Raw genomic sequence first — 21,552 nt, forward strand, 5'->3', positions numbered from 1 at the left:
TGGTGGACACTGGAGGTAAATGTTGCAATCCTTGAATAACTTGCAATAAAAAAACAATATTTGATGGCAATGAAAAGAAGGGGGGTAAGGGGTTAATAGGTCTTACCCCCCTAAACAAATATCTGACAAGTCACCTATTCTCAAAATAGGAATCCGTAAAACTATTTAGCAATTTACACTTGTAGCTTTGGTCACATATAGAAATATACATATATAGAGGAGAGCGTATGAATGATTTAGATCTGCATATCTATACATATAAAGGTATATATACCTATAGGAGATAGTTTGTATATATACATATATACATATATATGTATATATACATATATACATATATATGTATATATATATATATATATAGATATATATATGTATATATATACATATATATGTATATATGTATATATGTATATATACATATATATGTATATATGTATATATACATATATATGTATATATGTATATATACATATATATGTATATATGTATATATACATATATATGTATATATACATATATACATATATATGTATATATACATATATACATATATATGTATATATACATATATACATATATATGTATATATACATATATATATACATATATATGTATATATACATATATATACATATATATGTATATATACATATATATACATATATATGTATATATACATATATATACATATATATGTATATATACATATATATACATATATATGTATATATACATATATATATACATATATATATACATATATATACATATATATATACATATATATATATATATATATATATATATAGACATACATACATATATACATATATGGAAATATACATTTAAACATATATATCTACATAAATACAATTGTAAATAAATATATATATATATATATATATACACACACACATTTATAAATACATATATACATAATAGATCTCTATACATATATATATTATTCTAGAGGACAAACAACAATTTATGCTAAGGAGAATAATAAATTGTTGTTTGTCTCTATAATATATAAATTTAATCTAGCGCCCACAGAAGAGGACAAACAAATTGGCTTCAAGCAAGGCTATAAAGTAGTGGTTGCTTGGCATGACACAAATTCCAGTGGCCAAAGAAATGTAGAATATTTTGGTGCATTGGTTCAGACAAAGGTAAATAGGCCTAATCAATAATAACTAAAATTGAGAACTTCATGAGAAATAATCTATTTGATGTTAATTTCGAACAATGATAATAATGTGCATGAAATTTCACTACATCCTTCTACTCCTGGCACAGATCCTACTCATGATTATGAAGGCTAATAGGCACATCGTGACTATCTTTGGAATTCTCCTATGGCTCTTGTGGTTCTAATCTTATAACATGAGGCTTCCTCTTCTTTTTTCGAGCATAAGGCTAATTTGCCCTTGTAATAGGAAATAGATGGGTTTAATTTTTTATTTTTTTAATGTTATAAGTATATCATTAATCTAAAGAACATAATAGGGATTTTTCTTTACTTGATAGTGCCACATAATATACCACATTTTGTTTAGCCCCAACCTCAACATGCTCGACACTAACATCATGCTCAACTCCATTACCATGATGTTCTCCGTACTAAAAAATTATCACATAAAGGTTAGACCAATTGCAACTTAAGATGCCAAATTTTATTAATAATTACATAATTAATTTTCAATAAAAATTGAATATGTACCTCTATCATTGTGATGCACATCAGTGCCTTCGACATGTGCCTTCATAATCATGAGTAGGATCTGTGTCGAGAGATTTGCATATTGGGCATGCCTTGAACAAGATACTGAAAGATTTTATCAATAGATATATGCTACTTGAAGGGTATAAGGTGCACTATGTGCCTGGTTGGGATTGCCATGGGCTACCCATTGAGCTCAAAGTTTTGCAGTCCATAGACCAAGAGGCAAAGAAAGAGCTCACACCATTGAAACTAAGAAAGAAAGCTGCTCGATTTGCCAAGAAAATTGTCTGTTTATATATGTTTAAACACATATATAACATGTGTGTTTATATTCAATAAAATGCAATTGGTAGGTATAAAGCTAAATCACACAACCTTTGCCAGCATTATTGATGCATGTGCCAAAACAAGAGCTTTGGAATAAGCTATGGACATGCATTAAAGAATAAAGAATTTTTTTAGATGTTGTAGTCACAATTGCCATGGTAGACATGTTTGAAAAATGGAAGCATAGACAAAGCATGTGAATTTTTTGACAGAATTCACGAACCAAGTGTGGTCATGGTATAACACTGCTAGTTTTTTATGTGTTGTTAAACTCCTTTACCCAACTCTTAGTTTATTTTTAGGTGCTGAAAATTTATACTATAGACATAAGAATGGTAGAGATCAAGCCTTGGAAACCATGAAACATATTGGGTGAGTCGAGGATGGTGCCTTGGAGGACACACAATAAAACAATTTAATTGAGTAATGTTATCACCTTGTTATCAAATTTGATCAATATAAAAAAATTCTATCGAGACTCAATTTTTTTAATCTTAATTACTTGACATCAATGATTGAAAAACTTTATCATAGATCATCAATCATTAATCATTCGACCTTACCAATCACATCGACCAAATAGCCTTGACGAGAATTCTATACAAACAATGAAATGCATTAAACAAATTATACCACAAGGAAAAACAAATCAAATCAATAATAAAAAAACACTAACCTAAACTCCCCCTCAAACTTGCAACAAATGAGTACGTGCTCCTAACCAAAAAACCAAAAAACCATAAATTTTCTCACAACCTCGCCCAAAACAATCAAATCCCCTCACTTCCTCTCCAAGCTCTCTCACTCATTCAACAAATAAAATATGATTCAGGATCTAAGATCATAAACATTCTCAAATCCCTCATATAAGCCCTCATGTCAAATCATAGGCAAGGCATGTGAACTGTTTTATAGAATGCCTCCAAGAAATGTGGTCTCTTTGCAAGCCATGAACTATTTTATACAATTACCTTTGCACCATCAAAATAGTTATAACATGCATTCACAAATGATAAACTCATAAGAAAGAAATACAACTTTAGGACATTAACAATAATATATTTAAAATATATTGTTATTGATGATGGGACAAACCAGCTCCCCCATTTGTAAGCCAAAATCAATTTTAAAAAAAACAATTACTCTTTCCATGAATGGATTCTAGAAGAAAAGACTACACTACAAGTAAATTTATCGCTACCCAATCTAAAAAAATGTTTAGTACCATTCCAATAGCCAAGAATATTGCAAAGATTATCATTTTGAACAAAAAGTGGGTAAACACTAAAAATAAGTTAAAGTTGTCACAGTTTTTACTTTCTAGTAAAAAATACAATAGTTTTTACTGCACTCCTCTATCTAAGAAAAGGAGAGATTCAAAAAATTGAATTGATCCCTCTTTTAGGAGGGTTCCAAAATAAATGCTCATTGGTTCAATTCTATCAAAAGCATGAAAAATTAAAGATTTACGATTGCAGCTTTATAATTACACTTTCCAAATTAAGCTAGCTGTGCACAACATGTGCATCTTGAGATTTTTGAATCAAGATGACATGTGCATCTTGAAAATTTTAAAAAGTGAAAGACTATAACTTACCTAAAGCAGCATCAACTGCATCCATGACATAAAGTGGGGTAGGTTTGTAATGGTAAAGTGCAAAAACCAAAGCTAATGAACTTAATGTCTGCAACAATGATAGAGCCTAAGTATAAGAATCTAGCAAAAGAGCTTACAAAATCATCAAACAAATCTAGGAGTACTTTATTACTAAAGCATGGAAGTTATTTTATTCAAATTTTCATTAGAACCAGTTATACATAGCAGATATTGATCAATGGTCGACTAAATAGTAAATTGTATGCATTTCTTGGAGTCATTGAAAACCAAGTAAAATTGTCATTTCTAGCAACTATATTAATCAATAATCAGCATTGGCTTCCATTTATTAACACTTATCTCAAACATAAAACTCAATGGGACACTTGATATATACATTTTCACCACTAGATAGGTTAGCAATATTTTTCCAACTCTTTTTGGAGGCTGTACACTAAAAACAACACCTTCAAAAAAAGAGTTCAATGAGTCAACCAGCTCCAACTCAGCATCACCACCCAAAGTTATCATCTACATATATTTTTTATTCATTAACATTTTTTTATGTAAAGTATTCATAAATTTGACTTATTGATGATAAAACTAAAGTATTAATAGTTTCTAACTTGATACATTTCCTTCAACTTTGAAGAAGTAGTATTGAATCCAAGCATAAACTCATCCAACCTAAACATTAGGCAATCTAAAAATTACAAAAATATAAAGAAGTTGCTGACTTGGTTATACATGAACACAAATTGAAGATTATTTCTAGCCTAAGAATAATGACAATTAGAGTTTAGTGCGTAAAATATCAATACGAATTGTATGACCAAAGTTCATCCTTGAAATTTCATGCATGTCCATGGTTGAATTTTGCAAGTCTTCAAGCACTCACCTTTTTTTTCCATAGTTCATCATATTGTCTCTTTTGATCATCACATTCCAAAGTTATGTTATTGAGTTCTTCAATTCGTTCACTATATAAAGTAGCCTTCCTCCGATACCTGAGAGATTATAGAACTTAATAACATTTATGTACATCAAAATCTTTGAACATCATAAGTAAATCAAAACTTACAATTTCTTTATTTATAATTTTTCAAGTAAAAATTAGGTAAAGACTTTTACTCTTGTACTGAGGGTGGACTTGGAATTTTCATCCTTGAGTTTCCAACTACCTTTCAGATTGTTCACTAAATAAAATTTTTGAACTAATAAACTGCATATGGAAAAATAGATGGTACAAGAATTTACTCTTGTATGGAGTCCAAGCTTGGCTTTAACTCCTTTAATTAAGCCTACAATAAAACTACTTTCTCGAGTACTCTTTCAAGGGTACTCAATTCAAGAAATTGTTCATTTCCTAGTGTTGTTTGAAGTAAATTAGGATCAATGCCTTCAATTCAAATTCTGCATGGACAATAGCACCACAAAAATTTATCAGCATATTAGTGTCTATTAAGAGATTACTTCAAGTTCCAATCCCCACATCAGAATAAAGCATACCACAGTTTGATAACCATTCCAATCCCCACATTGGAAGAGTGCAACTCACAATTTGGCAAGCATGCATATGTAATAACATGCCCAAAACTAGGGATTTTGCATACCTAAAACTAGTCAGGGTCCAATAATATTCCCATTTACCCATAAATCAATGAAAAAGGTAGATAAATGACTTCAGATCTATTCACAAGGTTTGACCAGGTAAGAAGAAAGGAAACCCACTGCTCAATATGTTGTTCAAGTGCTTTTCTTAGTTCTTCTAACTCTTTACAATACCCCTAGCCCTTTGCTTCCCATTCTTTAGACATCTTCTTTACATCTTCTAATTTGTATTGCACATCAACTTGTAAATGAAGCAATTTTAAAAACTATTTGATCATGCATGAACTGTCTATTTCACTAAAATAATGTATTTTTCCCATCCAGGGTTTTCAAACACTTTATGTGAGTTTTCCATTTAAACTGAGGTGAAGACCACTTGCCTTTCCTGATTGCAGCTCGTCCACAATCTTTTTGAGTTCATTGTATTCATTCTTGGCTTTCTCTACCTCTTCATTATGTGTGTCTAATAGCTTGTTATCAAATTTGATCAATATAAAAAAAATTATGTGCACAATAAAATAGTTTAATTTCCTAATGTTATCACCTTGTTATCAAATTTGATCAATATTAAAAAATTCTATCAAGACTCAACAAACTTATCTTAATTACTTGATGTCAATGATTGAGAATTTCAAATCAGTCATAAATGAAACAAAATTGTTTCTCTAATGTTTAGATCAATAATAAATAATAGCATCATACTCAAAGAGTCCTCTTATGTTCTTTTGTTCTCCTATTGTCAACCAAAATGAGATTGCAGTAGCTATGTTTTTCTGACTGCAGTGACCAATTTACCATGGTGAGCTTCTTAACAATTTTCCTATCATATTATGATAGATATTGGTATTAATTCAATTTCAATATGATACAATATAATCCCTACCTACATACAATACACATCATAATTCAGAAAGGGTAGAGGGCCTAAGACAATTGGCATCACATCCAACATAGGCTTGCATTTTCCTTCTTTCTTTATATCAAGGGCACTACGCAAATACACAATTAGTGAACATCTTGATAAACCATATTTGCAAGGACTTAAATAACACTAATTTGAATTCATTTCATTCATTAGGAGATTGAAAAAATAAAAATAAATTACATTAAATGAATATACCATCTTACCTTAGTTGGATCAATAATTCTTGCAGCCATCAAATCTTCATAACCACCAGTAGCAACATTGTATCCATAATTGGGATTATCATTGGAAAGGACCTATAAAAAGACAATGATAGGGTTGTCATTTTACTACCATGAAGAATAGAAAGAGATATTCGCATCTAGTGTAATGTAGTGTCTGTCCTAGTTTGCATTTTGCTATTGTTGTTGAACTCTTTTAGGATAGTTTTATGTTGATGATTATTAGTGACATTATTTTGAGATTATCAAATATTGTTTCAAATTCAGTTGATCATATGATGAGATTACTTGATACTCCTTACTTCATGTATGTATGATGATTATTACAGTGTCTACAATTATTAATGATGATTAGTTAGATGATTTATTATCATATGTGTTTTCTTATGGATACTTACCCCCTACTTGCATGTGTATGGTGTGCGTGTTTGTTTTCTTTTTGTATGGCATTTCTAATGTGGTTAAGGAAGGGAATCATAGTCACCTACTAGTCGAGATCTACATGATGCACCACTTCCTACCATTGCTTATTTAGCTTAGTATATATATTATGTATGTACATGCATGGATTTTATGTAGGTTGCAGGTACTAGGTATCAACTTCCCTGAATTGCCAGGATGAGCATACCCTATTGCATTATCTCAATGGTAAGAGAGGGGAGATAAATTCTTGAGTCCAAATCCCAATCCTTTAAGCCATTTGTCCTAATTGAAAATTAGGACAAGTATCCGAGTCGAGTACCCTTCGAATGCATTAGATGATGTAATTCGTGATATTAACCCTTGGTTTGATTTTGTATGTGTTTTGCTATGATGGGTTTTCATATTTTACTTTATGAGTCTTTGGTGAATTTTTTATTAATTAAGTCTAATTAAAAGATTTAATTAATGATTTAATTAAATAAAATTAATATGATATCTTAATATTTAATTTAATTTAATAAATTGGGAAATTAATTAAATAAAAAAATTAAATTTGAAGATAAAAGTTATAAGTTTAAATTTGGAACATGATAATATTTATTTAACTTAATAATAATATATTTAGAGTTCATTTTTAAATAAATGCTAAATAATATTATTATTCAAGTTAATAAATATTTTATTAACTAAGTTTCAAAAATAAATTTAAAAGTGAAAAAGAAATTAATTTATTAAAAATTTCATGACCACATGATAAGTGCATGGGATTTAAAATTAATAAATTAATTTAAAAAGAGTCAAGTGAATATTGAATAAATTAATGTGCCTTATTTTAATACTTATTCACGTAGGAGTATGTGAACTCTTGTGAGTTGTCATGTTGACAACACTGGAGTTTGCACTCTAATTATGCACATGTTGTTTACACTTGGGAGTTACCACATTATTTGAGCACATGGTGTCTAACACATTCTAGACACCTCATCATGTTTATCTTCTTATTGTGGAAGATGTGTGCTTAGTTTTCATGCTTATCTCCTAGTTCTTTCTAGAAACATTATAGATGCATCTTAGAGGCCTTTATATATAGGCTCTCATAGTGTGTATGGACAAGCTCATATGCTTCTACAAGCACTCCTAGTCACTTGGGGGGGTTTCGGTTCTTGGAGGAATTGCGAATGTTGGAGAAGGAAGGAATTTTTGAAAAGGAGAAGGTTCTGAGAGGAAGAGCTTCTCTACAATTTTATGAGGCATAACGAATTAGCATTAGTGTCCAGGTAGGCACTTGTGATTATTTAGCATATTTTATTATGCTCTTTCTCTTCCTATCTTCATCATGTCTGTTATGTGTGTTTGAATAATTCTCTATGAATGAATCTTCAATTTTGTAATTTGGGCATGCATATTATTTCATCCAGTTATGGGATTTAAAAATATCATTGCAACCTTCCCTTAGTAGAATCAAAATTTGGAAATTGATTTGGGTTAGAGTTCGAATTAAAATAGAATCTTATTATTATGCATTAGTTTTATATGATTTATTAACTAATATAATTAAATTAAATTTAATTAAGATTAGTTAATAGTAGAAGGAGCCTAATTAATTATTAGTCAATTTTAGTAAATAGATTTTTAAATGAGGGAAAATTAAAATAAAAGAGATATTAATTAGTGTTTAGTGGAATTAAATAATTGAATTATTAATGAGATTGATTTTACTTAAAATTAATGAAGATTATTTTAAATAAGTGATTGTCTTTGAAGTGTTTTAAGGAAATTGTAAACTAATTATTTGAAAGTGGATAAGTATTATTCTAATAATTTGAATAATGGGAGATGCTTCTTGGAATTATTAGTAACATTGATTTTTAGTGAAATAATGCGAATGATTTTATCTAAAAGTCAATGGGAACTAGTTCAATGATTTAAATAAGTAAATAATTATCTTCTGATTATTTTAGAAAATTGTTTTAAAATAATGGAGGGATAATTCTATGTTTAATTTGAAGAGATAAATGGGTTGACTTGGAGATTAAATGAAGAATCTTATACTCTTGAAATATACTTGAAACAAAAATTGAAACTTCATATTTGGCTTAACAATGTGATTGCAAAAGCAAACTAAAACATGTGTTTGTATCTTGTTTTCCTTATGTTATATGTCTTTTGGGGTTTTGGGGGTTGACTAGATTGTTGACCAGTTATAGGACATCTACTAGAGGCTCGGGGGTTATGAGATGTGATGGCATGTGATGTTATTTGGTCTCAATCTTTTTAAAACCCAACCATGGTAATGTGATGGTATGTTCTATGAGATGTTTGTATTTATTGATTGTTATTACTTTCCAGTCTTCTTGTGTGAAGCTGAGGTGCATGTATTTGAGATACTTGACTTAATCATTTTTGAGTCATCGATTAGTTATACTTGGATTACTTTCTAGTCACCATGATGGGACTGAAGTGTTTGATTTAATTCTTGATGATGTCATGTTGTGACATGTTTGACTTGACCATTTTGGAGTCTTCGATCAGTATTATTTTGGGATGCTTTTTAGTTTCTCATGGAGAACGGATGTGATTATTTTGATTATCTTTTGATGCTTTCTAGTTGCTTGTTTAGGACTGAGGTGATTTTTTGATTTGTGATTTCATGAGCCTAGGGTAGGTTATCTATATGTAGTGTCAGAAAGTGGCTTACAATGGGGGTTGGGGCCCTAGGTGGCTGCCAAGGTAACTCATTGTAAGTTATTTAATAAGTGAAAACATTTACACTAAATGGTGATTAAAATGAACCTAATAAGATAATTGTATGTTCTCGCCCATGCCTCAAGTGCTAGTACAGACTAGGATGGGAGTAGAGAGAATGCTTGGTTGCAACCTTGCATTCTATAGTATGCCTCATTAGTACGAGAGGATACTAGTGGCCACATAGGGATCACTATGGGGCCAGGGTCTATTGAGAGACTACCAAGGTAACTCTATAGTGATTTGTGCAATGACACTTGCCTGCCTACATAGTAGATTCCTACATGTCTTTGTTATGCCTCTGGGAGTAGATGTCGATTTGTGTGTTGGAACTTTTGAGTTAGTATACTTTTAGGATTCTTGGACATAGAAAGTATTTGTGTTATGTGTTTTGATATCCTATTTGGGACTTGAGATTATCTCCTTAGCGTGGTGGGAGTGGGAGATTTAGGTTCCACGCAGTCAAGTGGTAGTGTTTTTTCACTCTTACCATTTGAGATCCATCAGTAGTCACCATGGTTGGAGCATTCTTTGTTGGCATTTACCTTTATTCTATTCATGGATGTTATATCTTATGATTGATGTTATTACTAGTACGTTTCTTTATATTGATGATTAGCATGTAATATATGATGTTATCTATTTTGTAGGATCATCTTATGCTTTATTCTTGCATGTTAGATTTCCTTATGCGTATGTTGTAGCATGTTTTAGGAGTGACATCCCTATTATGATAGTACCGATGATCCCTTCGGTGGCTTGGGATGTTACGTACAGGGGATGGCTAGGGCCCATGATGGTCTAATGATGCTATTGATGGTTGGGAGGAACCACACACTTAGTTGTGTTTTATGATGGATGGTTATCTTTTATGATGATTGTTATATCTTTATTGATGGATGGATGTATCATGTATGTTAATGATTTCATTTACTTTAATGCACTTGTATCATGGATTCAATGAGGATGATGTATCTTTATTTTTTCATATGTATATTCTTTTAAGCTTTTCATACCCTGTGACATGTATAGTGGATGATTGAGTATTCCGAATTTAATTGCCAAGAGGCATTCAAAAAAATGTATATTATGGACATTGGACTTTTTAAATTATTCTTTATTGTGGATGTGGTAGTTGTTAGACTTAGTATTAATTAAATTTAAATGTGACACAATGTCTTGGGATCCTTAAGGAATTTAACTTGTTATGTATGTTTATGTATGCTTTTAGTTGTATGTATGTTATTGCTTCTGCTACTATGTGTTTGATATGAATGGTTTATCTTTCATGATTAAAAAAAATAAAAAAATTGTTTGGTAAACTTAGTAAAACTTTAGGTTAATTATTTTGGATCCCTTGGTGGGGTGTTACAAGTGACATCCATTGAAATTGAATAAGATTTTTGCATGGATTTTTTATGAGAATTCCTTTCACCTTCTTGTTGAGATCTTTGGCTCTCTTGTCAAAATCTAATTCATATGTATCTAATCTAACCTATCATTAGATATATTGAGATGTACACTAATCACATAAAAGAAACAAGCCCACATTTATTAGACAGGATTTGTAAAGCAAGAGAAAGCCAAAAGCAACATACTAACCTATTTGTTGAGTGCCCCCTACATACTATTTAGTTTTTTGTGTACATGTTTCATGTTAGGGTACTGGGCTAAGCTTTATATGGAAAGCAGTAAACATAGAGTTATATTTAAGGCCAAAATCACAATTCGTTGCTAACCCAACAAAATTCTCCTTTATGTACTAGTGGAAGCCCTCACACCCATTCATAATAGAAAAATAAAACCTAGGTTTTAGGTCACTCTCGAGTGAGAAACCAATTCAGTGTATGAGATCCCCTTATGTGAACACTCTAAAAGGTAATTATTTTCCAATTTCTTGATAAATTGTTCAAATAAAATGTACATCCATCCCCAAGATTCAAACCTATAACCTCCAGTGTACTATGTGTAGGTCTTTCCCCATTAGACTAACTCAAGTTGTACTCAAGGTCCCCAAAGTGCAAACCCAATTCAACAAAAACCATATTCTATAAAGTAGATTTACATTTAAAGATGTGTGATTAGAAAAAAGGAAATAGTAATTGGACAAATTTCATTTGACCTTACCAATCACACCGACTAGACAACCTCGGCTCAGGAAAATTTGTTGTCCCAATTTTTCTCTCACCTATGCTAATACCTTTAGCATTACTTGTGAATTAAAGAAAGTGAATGAATGAAAATTTTTTTTTCCTTAACATTCTGACCAACCTAAACTTATTCAGTTGATGGTCAAAATTTTTGGTAGAAAAATAAGGTTAAATGTAGTAGTGGAAGATTTATTTGATGAGACATTTTAGTCTTTTTAGTTAATGGCTTTTGTCAAATTAGCACACGATCTCACACTTGAGTGATGTTAGCTAGCCATCACTTTCCTTCTAATAATAACTCATACTTTAACACATGCCTCCCATCTATCACTGTTATCATGCTTCCAACATTTGATTCTAGCATGGTGTATGACTTTCCATAACTCCAAGCCTCAATATTTAGAAAATCCCTACAAAGAAAACAAGGTAAAACTTGTTACGAAATGAGAAGTCAAAGTTGAACTTGAAGTTGAAACTATCAAATTCAACTTCAACTTGAAAGAAAGAAAGACTAACCACTGGAGACTTTGAACAAAGAGGTTTTAGATTTTAAGCCCTCCCATCCAATTTGACTTGAACTTGAACTTGAACTTGAACTTGACTTGAACTTGAACTTCAACTTCAATTTGACAACACTAGAACACATAAAATGGGAAAGAAAAATATGAGTGTAACAATTGGCTTTGATTGGGGACTGAGACTATGAAGGATCAAGAATGAACTTAGGATAACTAGTTTTGCAGACTAGACATGAACTAACTAACAAGAAGGGGAACTCCAAACAAGGACTACAAAGCAATGAAAACATGAAAGAAAAAGGAAACAAAGGGAAGATGGGTATGTACAATGTGAAAATACCTAAAAATAAAGCTGATACAACTTTAGATCCTACCATTATAGGATAGGAGTAGGTCATCTCCATTGATATACTTTAGCGTGAATGCATTATAACCCAATTCCTAAGAAATCACAAAAGGTCCTTTCCATAGGCTTTCAAATTTTCCATGAGCTCCCTTCTTCTATCCCATATTAACACTTTATCCCCTTCCATGAATTTTCTAGGCCTTTCTTTTTAGTCATTTTTTATTTTTATTTTACTTTGGCTTGGTGCTCTGTGATATGATCTACTAAATCCTCTCTTTATTCTTCAATTTTTGGGAGGTATATAATCCTTTTTTCAATAGGATTAGTAAAACTTCATCTTCAATTACTTTGTGTAACTTTAGAGCAGCTAGTTCTAGGGGAAGTGACATCTCCACATCTACTTAATGAACCAATTCAAATGTAGTCATGCCAATGGATCTTTTAAGAGAGGTTCTATCTGCCCATAGTGTCTCATAAATTTTCTTGTGCCAATCTCTTTCTTTCTCATCTACTAGCTTTTTCATGATATTAATCAAATTTTTATTCATGGACTCTGCTTGTCCATTTCCCTGGGGAAATTAATCTATCAAATGTGAAAAGAAAATCCCATTGTCATAGAAGAAGAGATAAATCTCTTGAGATGAGAAAAATTGGGCATTATTTGTCATTATCTTAACAAGTACTCCAAAATGAGTCTAGATGTTCTCAGTTAGGAATTTACATACCACCTATGATGTAGTTGCTTTTACTAGAATTGCCTCCACCCCCTTGGTGATATAGTCTATGGTGATAAGTAAATGAGTATAACCAACACTCAAATGGGGGTAATGGGGCCGATGAAGTCTAACCCCCACTGCTAAAAAGGTTTTTTAATGATTACCAATTTTAAAGGGAGAGAAACTAAATGTGGTTTACCAATGAACAATTTACATTTTTCATAGTATTTTACCCATTTATAGGTAGATCTAAACATACCTAGCTAGTAGTAACCACTCCTCATAATTTTGAAGGTTGTCATTGTGGAGGAGAAATGTCTGCCACATGCTTCATTGTGGAAAATTTGGAGTAATCTTTCCTTTTTTATTTATATCAACACACCTAAGGAATATTCCATCCAACATTTTTTATATAGAATATCATCAAAAATCACAAATTTGGCTGCTCTAAGTTATAATATTCTTCGATCCTTCCCTTTCAAATTCTCTGGGTAGTGTCCATAAGTAAAAAAGTATGCTATATCTAAAAACCATTTATCTTTCAAACCTAAAAACAAAAAATTAAGATAAAGTTATTCTTTATATTCTATCATCAACTTACAAATTCCTTGACCTCGAACCAATTTGGTTGGTTTGATATCAATATCAAAATCTTGCACTTTAGCTATCCATGTTGCTCGGTCATTCACAACTACATCCTATTGTTTAAGAATACATTTGGCTACCACACTAGGGACATAGACCACTAAGTGTGAATGAAGGATGTAATACCCAAAAAAATTTATAGCCTTAACAATGGAAAAGGCTTGTTTTTCGGCAGGAGAATAGTGCAACTCATGTTTCTTCAATAGAACACTCATGAAGGAGATTGGAATTTCTTCATCCATCTCATCTTTCTAGAGAATAATGCTAGACATAGTGTGTTCAGATACATAGTAGTACATCACTAAATCTCACTTACAATTAGGATGGATGAGGATAGGTACTTTGGCAATAGATTCCTTAACAACTTCAAATGACTTAACTACTAGGTCATCCCACTTAAAAAATTTCTTCTCACTTAAAATCTTAGCTATTGGTTTTGTTGTCTCAACAAAATCAAGGACAAATTTCCTAAGAAAATTTATCTAACAAAAGAAAGCCCTGATGCCATTATAGTTAGCTAGGAGACAAAGCTACTATATCACCTTTACTCTTTCTGGATCGATCTTGATCCCTTGTTTCAAGACTATATGACCCAGTAATTTTTCTTTAGTAACACAAAAGATGGAATTTTTAGGATTCAAAGAGATCCCTTGTTCTCTACATCTTTGTAGAACTTCTCTTAGTTCATTTAAATTCTTCTTCTACATTCTAGAAAAGACACTCATATCATCAAAGATATGTTGTAATGTTTTTATTCAAGAGATGCTCGAAAGTTGAATTCATCATGTGCTGAAAGGTTGCACTAGCATTTATCAGTCCAAAAGGCATTCTTCAGTAGGAAATAGTACCCTAAGGCATTATGAAAGTTTTCTTGTGTTGATCTTGTTTAGAAACTCCTATTTGATTTTATCTAGAGAAAATTTCAAGAAAATACATCATTTCTAAGCCAACAACACTCTAAAGTATTTGATCCATCATGGGTAGGGAAAAGTTATCTTTCAAGCTTGCTATATTAAGGTTTCTGAAGTCTACACAAATTCTAATTTCCCCATTCTTTTTTCTCATGAGTACAATGTTAGCCACCCAAGTGGAATGATTTATTGGGAAAATGATATGAGCCATAAGCATCTTTTCAATTTCTCTAAAAATAGTATCTAGCACCTTCGAATTGTAAGTTCGCAATCTTTTTCTAAAAGGTGAAGTACCTAGTTTCAGAGGAATGTGGTGTTTAAATTGCCCACCTTTGAAATTTTTCATATCTTCATAAGATCATGCAAAAAACCATCTCTCCATTCAAAAATCCTTTCAATTTCAACCAATCCTTTTGGTATAACATTACCTTTGAGTTTTAAAACATCCTTTGACTCCTCACTAGTGATGTCGAGACAAAATTCATGGCATTGTTCTTGTGATCCTTCGAATTAATTAGCAATAAATTTATCCAAACATTGCAAGAAAGTATTGATATGAGAATCATCCTTGAACACTTGTCATGAATTATTATTATTAGGCAGAATTCTTTGATGTATGATTTCTATAGTATATCTATCACACAAACTCTAGGTATGGAATTAATAAGGATGCTAACACTGACAAAGTACTATCCACATGTTGAACTCCCTTGGTATTGATTTGATAGAAAAAGCATCGAACCAATCTAATTCATCCCACACCTTATTTTTGAAATGTCTTAATGTTTTTTTTTGAGTGAAAAATAACTTTTTAACTTGCTTGACTATTAATTTAGCATCTCTTCTTGGCTTAAGCAGTTTTATACTTTTCTTCTTTGCCTCTTCCAATCTTAGTAGTAGAGCTTCATACTTTTTCATATTTTTTGTGTTCTCAAACAAGAGCTTGAAAGAAAAAGGAAAAGTCTATCCTAAAGGAGAAACCAATACTGTGTCAACTCTTGATCCTCTTGAAGAACAACTTCCATCAAATTCTAGGACCCAAGGGGTGTCATCATTGTATGGCTTGATTCCTGTCTCTTTAATTTTAGGCATAATAAAATAGTTAGAAAATTTGGTTTCTTGATAAAGGATCTGGGATTTAGGGTCATCAGATGGGAAAACTATATATTTAGATTTGGTTTTTGGTAATAGGGTTACTTTCTCCTTCCCTACAAGTATGACTACTTGTGACCAATCCATCTTAACTTCTCCTCCTAACTCTCGACAGAAGGTCCTACTAAGAAGAATGCCATAACTAGTAGGAATATCAATTACCAAAATAGTGAGCTTTATCCTTTTATCAAGGAAGGATGCTAATGAAACGTGGACATCTTTAATTTGACCTACTAGTGGTACCTACTTGGAATCCATTGAGTAGCATTTACCAAATTTTTAGTTAACATAAGCTCAAGGGCTTTAGCTATGGTTGTTGGCATGATATTATTCGAGACTCCTAAATATATAATGCAATTGCTTACTATCAAACCATGTAAAAAGACATAAAAATGTTCAGGTTTTTCTTTGAAAGATATATCTGGACACAACTTCTCAAGTTGGATTCACTGTTTATGAAATTTTGGATACTCTATTTTGGTCTCTTCCCAAGAAGATGTCTTGTACTTGTTTAGTAGATACTTTTGAGGCAAGGTCATGAACATAGTCTATTATCTTATCAAGTTCTTTAAGAGTCATCATCAAGTATTCAGTAGGGGAAATTTGAATCCTAGAAGATTTGCAAAAATCAAAAATATAAAAAATGAATCAGGATTAGACATTTTAAGGATTTGAACTTGGGAAGCCCAATCTTGTGGCACTTTACTTCCTCTTCCTATCTTGGTTTTAAAATATTTTTCTTGTAAAGATGTTATAGTGCCTTTGTGTTGGGAATCAACCTTTTCTCCTCATTGGTCCCTAGTTAAGACTAAACATGAGGATTCTTCCAAAGTTACAAGAATGTCACTACCTTTGTCAAAATTAGACTCATATTCAAGATAGTAACTTACAGAGATGCTAGATCCTTTAGAAGAGTCTTGCTCAAGTATTATGTTTGTTGTAGCTTCTTTTTCTACTTCCAATTGCTCATGTCTCACATTTTCTAGACATGTGGTTCCTTCATGATCACTTGTGAGATGAAAAAAAAACATGTAACCTTTGTCAGGAGGAGGTTCAATTTAAAGTCTTTGTTGAGTAGGGGGTAGGTTAAATTGTTTCCCTTGATTAGAAGTGTTTTGACCTGGATATCTTTGTGGGATGTCTTGTTAAGGAACCATGGCTTTTGGTAGTTGTCTTTTAATAGCTATCATATCATTCACCATCTTTTGTATTAGTAAGTCATTTGGAGAAGAGGAAGATGATGCTTGTGTTAGCATGAATGTTGATGATACTACAATTGGGGAGTATCTTAAGTATTGGAGAGTATTGACTATTGGAAATATTATGATAGGCTAAGTTACTAAGAAGGGAGGGGTGAATTACTAACCAATAAAACTTAATCCTTAATTAGCAATTAATCCTTCATGTATATTTTGATCTAATTGCATGCATGAGAAATTGAAAATTAAAGCATACATAACACTTTTAACACACAATTTGGTGACCCAAAAACCTTCAAAATAGAAATAAAACTAGGGTGAGGATCATACCCATAAGCTTTAGTACTATAGTATAAATTTGGCCTATTAAGGCTTATAATGATCACTTCTAATGATCTGCCCTGTTAGGAGCAATAAGGACTATTAGGTCCACCTTGCAAAAGGATTTACAAATATACAATGAAGTATGTACTTGGTAAAGAGATATACACAAGACTGTTAGGTCTACCTTGTTAAAAGATTTGACTAATCCACCTATCAAGATGAAATAGTAGCTGATCTCTGATCTAAAACTTGGTTTGCTAAATGAGATTCCTCTAAGTGTAGAAATCACCTTGCTATGATAGATAAATCTTTGCTGCTCCTTATATTGTTGTAGCCTTTGTAATTCACTCTTTTCTCTTTTCTACTTGTTACATTACATTATTCCCTTTTTTATTATATTAGATGTGATATGATACATAACATATATACCAATCCAATTTACAAATTACAAAGTCAGCCACAATACAAGTTTACACAAAATACACACATTCAGCCCAAATGAAGAAACTCAGGTTTTGAAGACTAGCTTAGTGAAGTTTTGATACTCATCATCCACTATCAATACTCAACATCATCATGCACTTGGTAGACATAGAAGCTTGATCCATATTGATCACTTCCAAATAGTCTTGAACTTGGTCTGCACTGGTGACTTGGTGAACAATGTGAAACTTGGCATATAAATTGAATCACTTGATTCATACTGCATAGCTTGATTAATGCTATCACTACAAGCTTGGTATAAATTGAGTCACTTGGTTAACACTAAGTAGCTCAGTTAACACTAGACTCACGTCACATCAACTATGAAATTGATAAGCATTGTACAACTTGGTTTGCACTAATAAACTCATCATACACTGTGATGCTTAGTTTATAGTACTGATGAATAACGTTGTAGTAACTACTTGATGCAAACTAAATACTATCCAAGGGATTCAATAGTAACTATAGAAATTGGTAGCATCTAAAATGCTTGGTTAACACTGTTAACTATACAATATGCTCAGTAGATACTTACAATCTGAATAAGTGTATGTCACTCATAACAAACATGACTAAAATTTCAATAATCTCCCTCTTTGGCATTAGTGAAAAAAAAAATTACCAGTCAAAACTTAATTCAAAAATGTTCAAGAACACCTTTATCCATCACCTTATGTCTGCAACTCGATAGAGTGTACTATTTTTGAGGTTTTTAAAAATTTGGTTTTGTAAGAGATGTATTTCTATACATGAATAATATAGTAGTGCTCCCCCATACATAATATACAGTATAATTTACATTTTTCACATTTGATATATACATTTTCTCCTCTTTTCTGTACATCTTTTTTTTTTCACAATTATATACATCTTCTCCCTCTTTATACAATATACATCTTTTCTACAATCTTCAATCTTCTCCTCGTTTTTGACATTAATGCCAATGATTTATGCTATATATACTATATAGTAATGCCAAAATGTGACAATAAATATGAATGTACCTTCAAGATAAGTGCCAAAGTCTTGTCCCAATTTTCTTGCAGTACCTTACATGTGTGCAATACAATCTACACTTCTACTAATAGATCTATCATATGGTTTGCAATGGAGAAGTTGTTGTCATGGATGAGTGTTTTTGCATGTGTAATGTGTTTTTGCAATGCATCCATGTTTGGGAGAATCATATTTTGTATATCTATCAATGTAGCTCTTATTCTTGCCTCTTCTCTCAATAATTCTACCTACATATCAGTCAAGAATCTAATCTTGGTGTAATGGGCAGAGCTATAGCTTAGGTCAAGTTGCAACTATTGTGCACTTTCCTTTAGATCCTCATCAATCTTTAATAGTTTATCTTTTATTTCCTTAGTGAAAATTGATATATCACAGAGTTTACTAAATAGTAAAGATAGATTGTTGCAAGAGGTCTCCAATGAGCCTAGAATAGTAGATAATTGTACTTGATGGATAGCAATTTGGTAAGCAATAAGTTCCAAAACCTTATTCTCAAACTTCTTCTTAGCTCTTTGTAATAATTTGTCTTATCCATTTAAATTATTATTGAAATTTTGGACTACCTCTACTAACTAGTTCAAAATTGGTTTAGAAGTATCCACCTCTATGCTTAGAGCCTCAACTAGGATATTCTTAACACCCTCAATTATCTAGAATTCCTTATTCCTTTCTTCTCTAAGCCTCTACTGCTTAACTTTCTTCTGAAGAATTTCTCCAAAAATATGCATCTGATCAAGATTTAGATTTGAGATGTCCTAATTAGGAATAACAATCTCCTCATCAAGATCTATCTCTTCTTCCTTCTCTTTTCCTTTACCTAAAAATCTTGTGCTCGGTTGAGGCTTGGTCTCAACTATCTTTGCACTTATCAATTTCATGCTAGGAGTGGAAACAATTGTAAAGTAGTAGGACTCACTAAAAACATAGATATTGCACTTATTTTAGAAAATATTAATAGTAGAAATACCTAGTGTTACTAGAACTAATGTAGAGGGAAGTGTTGTGTGCTCAATAGATGAAGTTCTTGTCACTTCTATCACTATGGCACTAAGGTGGATGGGTGAAAAATTTGATTGAGTGTTTGTGCCAACTATGTTTGTTATAATCAATCTTGCTGAAGCTTTCTTTGAGCTTGATGTTTTTAGTGTTTTGCTTGGAGAATGAGAAAGTGAGGCTATGACTATTCTAGCAATTTTCACTAGGTCAGTCTCCTTAGTATCTTGTACATCTTCCTCGGTAGCTTCCTACCCATGTTCCTCTTCTTCATCATCTACATTATCAAAATGTGTAACTTCTTCAACATCAATTTCTTCATCCTTTTCTAGTTCATCATTATCATCATTTTTGTCACTGACACGAACTACAAAATCACTCAACTTGTGAAGAAGATAAACAATCTTCCATGTGTTTGTAGCATTCTTCACTATATGCTCAATGTCTTTCAATAGTACAAGACAAGTGTTGAATCTCAAAGTAAGCTTTTCTTCATTATTCTTTAGAGATTCCTTTACCTCCTTATTATCAAAATTTGGCATGATTTTCCTTAGGTTCTACTCATATATGTCTTTTGTAGTCTTCATGGAATTCTCCCATCTTAGCTTGACCTTCTCCATTAGAATATTTGGAATCTGCTAAGAAAGCTAGTCTGGGGAGTATTTCCACTTACCCATTTTATTTATTAACATATCTTCTATATGCTTTTGCTCTTCTATAGTCCTTGAATCATACTTTAGTGCCTTGAAATTTTTTATACCAGATCCTAATTCTAATTCTTTCATCCTTTCTTCAAAAGTAGGTGGAGGCCTCTTAAGATTACATATCCTTCTTCTTTATCTTCTTTCTTCCTAGATGATCTTTTGGTAAACACAATAGTAGATGTTTTAGTAGGCTTGGTAATAATAACCTTACCTTTCTTCTTCAGTGCCTCTTCATCCTCTTATTTCTCTTCATCTTCTCCTTTGCCTTTAGTCAACAGAAGAGTGGAACTGGTTTTCAATTTGGCAATTCTCTTGTTTCCTTTGGTGAATGCCTAAGGGAGTTTGATTTATAATTCTATTCTAGCCTTTACCTCATCATAAGTGCCAAAGTATGCAACTTTAGGGTCAACAGGCTCATTAATCAATGCCTCAATAATTTCCTTGGTCTTATCTATGTTTACCTCATAACTTAGAGGTTTTACCCATACTATCCTTGGTCTAACTACTTGAATGTATACTTTGTGACTATAAACCATGAAACAAACATCATTTTTGTAGTCTTCAACTAGTTTCTTAGGAATCCGAAATCTATTATTCATATTTTCATTGAATGCATCAAAGTAGTTATCCTTAATATTTGCATAGTTTTCTCCCATTTCAGCACTATACTCATTAATTTGATAAAGAATAGATACATCTTTCCTCTAAACTACTGTACCTTTAGATGGGAAGAACTTTTGAACATAGAAAAATAGACAAGTCAAAAGTGAACCAAACTTACGTGGATTGTTCTTGGAAGTTCTTATACTTTCCATA

The 21,552-nt window shown here is 31.7% G+C and overlaps 1 pseudogene; it reads right to left on the reverse strand.

Moving 5' to 3' along the window:
* Positions 1–3,478: 3,478 nt before the first annotated feature.
* Positions 3,479–21,552, reverse strand: part of LOC149535460 (structural maintenance of chromosomes protein 4-like) — a 30,056-nt pseudogene continuing 11,982 nt past the window's right edge.

The sequence above is a fragment of the Cupressus sempervirens genome, chromosome 10, assembly GCF_028749045.1.
Source record: "Cupressus sempervirens isolate cs-2001-9-10 chromosome 10, ASM2874904v1, whole genome shotgun sequence".
Lineage (NCBI taxonomy): Eukaryota > Viridiplantae > Streptophyta > Pinopsida > Cupressales > Cupressaceae > Cupressus > Cupressus sempervirens.